Source organism: Bufo bufo, chromosome 1 (assembly GCF_905171765.1).
Source record: "Bufo bufo chromosome 1, aBufBuf1.1, whole genome shotgun sequence".
NCBI classification, from domain to species: domain Eukaryota; kingdom Metazoa; phylum Chordata; class Amphibia; order Anura; family Bufonidae; genus Bufo; species Bufo bufo.
This window is the reverse complement of record NC_053389.1, coordinates 320,124,213-320,130,869: the sequence shown is the minus strand read 5'-3', so window position 1 is coordinate 320,130,869 and position 6,657 is coordinate 320,124,213.

Below are 6,657 nucleotides of genomic sequence, written 5' to 3'. Positions count from 1 at the left end.
GTAGCTAAGGTCGGGACATCCATTAAAACATATTGGTGTTTGGAAAAAATTGCACTAAAAAACAAAAATACATGTACAGCCCACTACAGAATTAAGCCTGGCCACAAAAGGGACATGATTATGACCTCATGGAAGTAGTAGCAAAATCATTAGGGACAACACAGGGGCAGGTCACAACCACGACATACAGTAGCTTACACTCACCTAAATCCGCACGACCTCTGCTATCTGCTTTCTCCCATTCTGAAGGCCTCATGCGACGGGCCACTTGCTTCCACGACACTTCCTCACCCGATCTTGATATACATTGGTCCAGGTGTCCCAAAGGGCCTTTCCTGGACTAAAGTTATTAATTTATCCACATTCCAACGTGGCATTTTAGTTTTTTGTGAGAAACTGTTGGCAATCTGTAAGTTTGAACTTCCTGTACTTTTTTATTTTTTTATTGCCAAAGGTCCTAGACACAGGTTGCCGGGCAACGGATGCGCAAAAAAATGCGGATGACATACGGATGGCTTCCGTTGTGCATCCACAGTTTTTGAGGACCCATTGACCTGAATGGGTCCGCAAACTGTTTTTTGCGGACAAGAATAAAACAGGTTATATTTTTTTTTGCGGAATGGAACCACGGACGCGGATACCAAACGGTTGTCTAGCCGCATTTTCCACGGCTCCATAGAAATGAATGGGTCCGCATCAGAACCGCAAAAACTGCGGAACGGATGCGGAATAAAACAACGTTCGTGTGCATGAGGCCTAATAGAAATAAATGTACTGTATGTATTTTCAATTTTTGCTGAAATTTTTTCATGATCAAATGTTTCATGTGACCATTTGTCATGACTAGAGATGAGCAAATTTCTAAAAAATTTGATTCGGACAGTTTGCAGAATTTTCCGAAAAAATTTGGTTTGATCCAAATTTCTTTGTGGCAAATCGCGTTAAAAAACTGCTATCTCCTGGCTGCAGAGAGCCTTTATAGTGGTGTAGAACACTGTGCCTTGTAGTAACATGCATAGGGAGTCTGCTTTGGTAGTGAAACAATACTGTGAGTCAGTATGACATGCAGATGACAGGCGTCGCTCTTAGAATCACTGCACACTTCACTTATTTGGGCAGTGACAGGGTCAAAACTGACCAAATAACTCAAGTGTGAACTCAGCCTTACAGGTCGATGTTAGCGTCCAGAAGAGGTGCACTCCTTTTACACCGTCGTCAGTTGATTCCACATAGATGTCTACAGAACCTGTTATATTAAACGCTTATACAAGTAGAGCCCCCCAAGAGGGTGGAGAGGGTGTCAGCAGTAAGTTTGTGTTGACGTCACTGATTATTTTTCCCTTCCTCTGATCCGTCAGAACAATAACCAACAAAAAACGGTCAGCATTTGGTCAATATTCCATCAGTAGTTCTAATGCAAAAAAAAAAGCAGGAGTGGATGACACGTGAATGGAATATTTGCATGTCTTCTGTGTTTTGTTCCCACTCCTGCTTTTGGCTACCAAATCATAAGTCAATTGTGAGGAAATTTTAGACAATATATATTAATTGAATGGCTCACAGAAAATAAATTATATTGTATTTATTTAACACACTAATTAAACATATATTGCCACATGATTAATACAAAATTCATAAAAATTGATATTGTGATAAAAATAAAATACACTACATGTAATAATTACTACGAGGTCTTGGTCCCATCCACTTTTATAGCATGCAGAGCTCTCGCATGTATAATACACTTATATAATAAGCGTACTATAACAACAGTGGTGGCTCACTTCTGGTTAGCTCTGGCGTGGTGCTTCTAGCCCAGAAGAGGGATCACCCTACCCTCTGGAAAACAAGTAATAAAATATAGAGCTAAGATGGGCGAGCACTCATACATTCAGCATTAATGGATATGTATAAAAGACAATTTATTCAAATAAAAGCACATAAAGTATTAAAAGATACTATCTAGAGAAATCAAACAAACAGTGTATAGGACGGTTGCCCTGAATGGTTCCAAAATGTAGTTGTCTTCAGACAGTTTATGTCCTGACTCAAAGCAACTAATAGTCCCAACATAAATTCATATAGTCATATTGTTCCTTGAGTCCTTATAAAATAAGCCCATTGGGGATCTGTGAAGATATCCTTGAGGGTTTTTGTAAAAGCACCTAAATGGTCACTGTTGCACCTGCGTACTTCTTAATGAGATATATCGTAATGCACATATGTATAGCGACCATAGGAACCTTTATAAGTTCAGTGTCTTAGTATAGTCCAACTTGTGTATTTGCATATAGACACTCCAATATTGCTGGATTCGATCTCTTACCTCCCTCCTTTCGTTCGGATCGTCCCTGGTGATTTGGCGAGGGGCGAGCGGAGCAAAGCGTTGTCGGCGTCTCGCATCGCACTCTTCAAGCCAGTGCACCTAGGATCTCACGAGAATGCGCGTGATTTTCGGCCGCGATGTCTCCCTGTTACCTTGGTTGCCGTTTGTTTAATATTCGGAGCGGAGGTAGTGAAATATTGATTTCTTCTAGGATTTTTTCTGCATGGCCATGCGAATCTCTTGGAGGACTTTGTAGCAACATCCCTTCCTTAGTGGTTAGGTGTTGTCCGCCATACCTCCATCTTTTATATCGACTCTAATAGTGTATTGCAGCTTAAAATTCCTTTATCTGTTGTTCTCATTAACCAGACGCGTTTCGGAACGAAGTTCCTTCCTCAGTGGTATTAATAAAAATAAAATGGAACCATTGTTATCTTTATAATGTGTTCTAGGCCTATAATAAAACATGCATGGGACTCAAGATAAATCTGGATGAGACTCAAGACCTTCTACCTAGTTCATAGTGTTTTTTATAGGCTGCGATTTCACCCCTTCATTTACTTATTAGATCATAATGATATCTCACTAGGGTATATCTATATGTGCATATAGTGTTTATCATTTACAGATAATTATACTATAAACAACCATGATAAAAACAATAATGTAATAAAATAAAAAAAATTAAAAATGAGCAAAAATGTAAATAAAAGACAAAAATACAGAAATAAAAAAATACTGATAAATTATATGGATTGATCTTGTTGGTAGGGAGATGGGAGAGAGGGCGCAGGTCATGTCGATGTGCTAGTAAACAGCCTGACATCGACATAACGCGTGCCTCTCCCTGCCATCCACATCGATTATATAAAACCAAAAACTTCCAGTTCTGCATTCAAACCATATGGCATAAGGGACCCAAATTCAAAGGTCTTCCTTGATTCCTAATTTAATACCACTGAGGAAGGAACTTCGTTCCGAAACGCGTCTGGTTAGTGAGGACAACAGATAAAGGAATTTTAAGCTGCAATACACTATCTTGTGTACTTTAAATGTCCACGTAACGATACCAATTGTATATCTGACCTCCGTAGGTTTAGCGTGGAGAGAATCAGACTGCGCATGCGCACCAATCGAATTGGAAAAACAAGTACAGGACCCAGCCGAACGGGCGAGGACATTTGCGGTGAGAAAGATCTTAACTGCGGTAAGAAAGACCCAACTTGGCATTGAAACTATCTATGAAAGCACAAGTGAAAAAGTAACTGACAGTAGTAGATATACACCACGTGGAGCCTTTCTATTTGGCGTTACCACAACCTCACCGCAGCGGTTTCAAAGCGCCAGTGTTTGCAATATAGTGCCAGTGTTGGCAACACAGTGTAAGCCGCATTTGGACAGACTTACTTGCATAAGTCTACTTGTTATAAAAGGGGAAGTTTGTGGGCATTTATGCTTATATATAAAGAAATCACACAGTTGTAATATATACCCCTTCGGATGCAAAACAAGACATTTTTGTAACATTCACAGCGGCAAGCATTTGTCATAAGTCCCTTTGATACAACGCAAAAGACTTTGACACAGTATAAGATACGTGGAAAAACATAACATATGTACAGTATCTAAAGTAACTAATATATATTATTTTGTACCGTCGTGGAATATATGAAACTAACAGAAGAACGAATAACAAACTAATAGTTCTAGTGTTGCAGCAACATATGTCCTCAAAAATATAAGTGTATTATACATGCGAGAGCTCCGCATGCTATAAAAGTGGATGGGACCAAGACCTCATAGTATTTATTACATGTAGTGTATTTTATTTTTTGAATTTTTTATTAATCATGTGGAAATATATGTTTAATTAGTGTGGTTAATAAAAACAATATAATTTATTTTTCGTGAGTCAGTCAATTAGTATATATTGTCTAAAATTATCCATTGCTCTGGTGGTAGGGAGCAGACTGTGCTCCGTATTAGTGGATCTGGTGAGCCCAACCGTTTTCTTGTTTTTTTATATAATTCTGATGCAAAATAGCGACCATGTCATGCAGACCTTACAGCTGTTACATAGACAGGAACCGTTGTGCGTCTCATTTTCCTTCCTTCTGACAGATCAGAAGAAGGGTCAAATAAATGATGATGTCAGCCAGGCCGAAAGGCAAAATAGTGGCCCAGTCATGAAGTGGGGAGGGTGCGAACAGCATGAGAAGTCCACAGAGTGGCCCTATGACATACTGTTGAAGTAGAAGCAGCATGAGGAGACCACATAGTGGCCCAATAACAGTGCAGAGGTGGCAGCAGCATCAGGAGGAGGCCACAGGGTGGCACAATGACAGTGCGGAGGTGGCAGCATCAGGAGGAGGCCACAAAGTGGCACAATGACAGAGTGTGGAGGTGGTGGCAGCATCAGGAGGAGGCCACAAAGTGGCACAATGACAGAGTGTGGAGGTGGTGGCAGCATCAGGAGGAGGCCACAGAGTGGCACAATGACAGTGTGGAGGTAGCAGCATCAGGAGGAGGCCACAAAGTGGCACATTGACAGAGTGTGGAGGTGGCGGGAACAGCAGCATCAGGAGGAGGCCACAGGGTGGCACAATGACAGTGTGGAGGTGGCAGCAGCAGCATCAGGAGGCCACAGAGTGGCACAATGACAGAGTGTGGAGGTGGCAGCATCAGGAAGAGGCCACAGGGTGGCACAATGACAGAGTGTGGAGGTGGCAGCAGCATCAGGAGGCTACAGAGTGGCACAATGACAGAGTGTGGAGGTGGCTGGAGCAGCAGCATCAGAAGGAGGCCACAGGGTGACACAATGGCAGTGTGGAGGTGGCAGCAGCATCAAGAGATCACAGAGTGGCAAGGTGACAGTGTGGAGATGGCAGCAGTATCAGGAGACTACAGAGTGGCAAGGTGACATAGTGTGGAGCTGGCAGCAGCATTAGGAGACCACAGAGTGACCCGGTGACAGAATGGGGAGGTGGGTGGCAATACCAGTACCAGCTGAAGATGGTGGGTGAAAGAAGGAGCACTTGGCATCAGATGTGTGGCTTCAGGCGGTTGGCAGCATCAGAATAGAAGCTCAGGCAGGTAGCCAGAAGAAACCGGTTTCTTTTGTCAAAATGTTGGTTTGGCACCATGGATTATCTAGTCTGATGCATCAGGCATTGGTGGGTGGAAATCCTGGCTGATCCAAGCCTGATTCATCTTGACTCAGTCTCTCCACATTTTGGGTGGACAGGTGAGTTCTTCTTGGGGTAACTATGGCCCCCGCCGCACTAAACACCCGCTCTGATACCACACTACTGGCCGGGCAGGACAGCTTTTCCAGGGCAAACTCTGGCTTTGGCTGCCCAGTAGTCCAGCGGATCTTCAATGTGGGGTGGCAGGGTGCTGTCCAAGTATGCCACCACCTGCTGGTTCAGGTTCTGCTCCAGGTCTAGCTGCTGCTGCTGGTGAGTAGTTTCTTCACTAGGCAGGTTAGGAAAGCTGCTCATCAGCGACTCTAGACTCAAGTTGCTGCTGATGGAGCTGGAAATGCTCCTGCACTCCCACCCTGTGCCACAGCAGCCATGGCAAAGGAACGTGATTGCAGAGGGCCCCTCTGGTCAGACCTGCGAGAGGATGGACGATGGCGCAGATAGGCAGCGGCCTACTGACTACATAGGATGTTTCTATAGTAGTTCAGTTTGTCCTCCCTCTCAGCGGGTGTAAAGGAGGCCCCCATTTTGGACCGGTAGCAAGCGTCCAACAAGGTTGAGAGCCAGAAGTCATCCCTCTGCCGAATGGTGACAATTCGCTGTCACTATGCAAGCAAGTGAGCATGCATTGGGCCATTTGTGCAATTGACTAGGAGGGACTCCCTGCCTCCATCTACACTGAATACTGCCATGGTGTGTCTGGGTCCTCTGCCTCTTCTTCTTCATCGCCCTGTAGCTCCTCTGGCTGCTCCTGCTCCTCCTCTCCTGTCACCTGTGTATAAAAACCACCCATTTCGCTACACATTGCTTGTGCTCCAATGTCCTCTTCCTCCAGTTCAGCCTCCGAAGGGGTCATGTGGCTGTGAGATCTAAGCGACACATCTCCAGTCCCCTGACCAGCCAGATTTACCAGCATCTGTTTCAGGACATGAAGCAGTGGAATGACGTTATTCATCCCGTAGTCGTGGCCACTAACAGATAACATGGCGTCCTCAAAGGGCCTGAGCAGGTTTTCTCCCAAAGGGCAGGTGTCACACATGAGCTGCCACTGGCTGACATTAAAGTTGCACAGGGGAGTACTCCTGTCCGCTTTGATCATCAAGAAATTGTTTATGGCCTTTCTCTCTC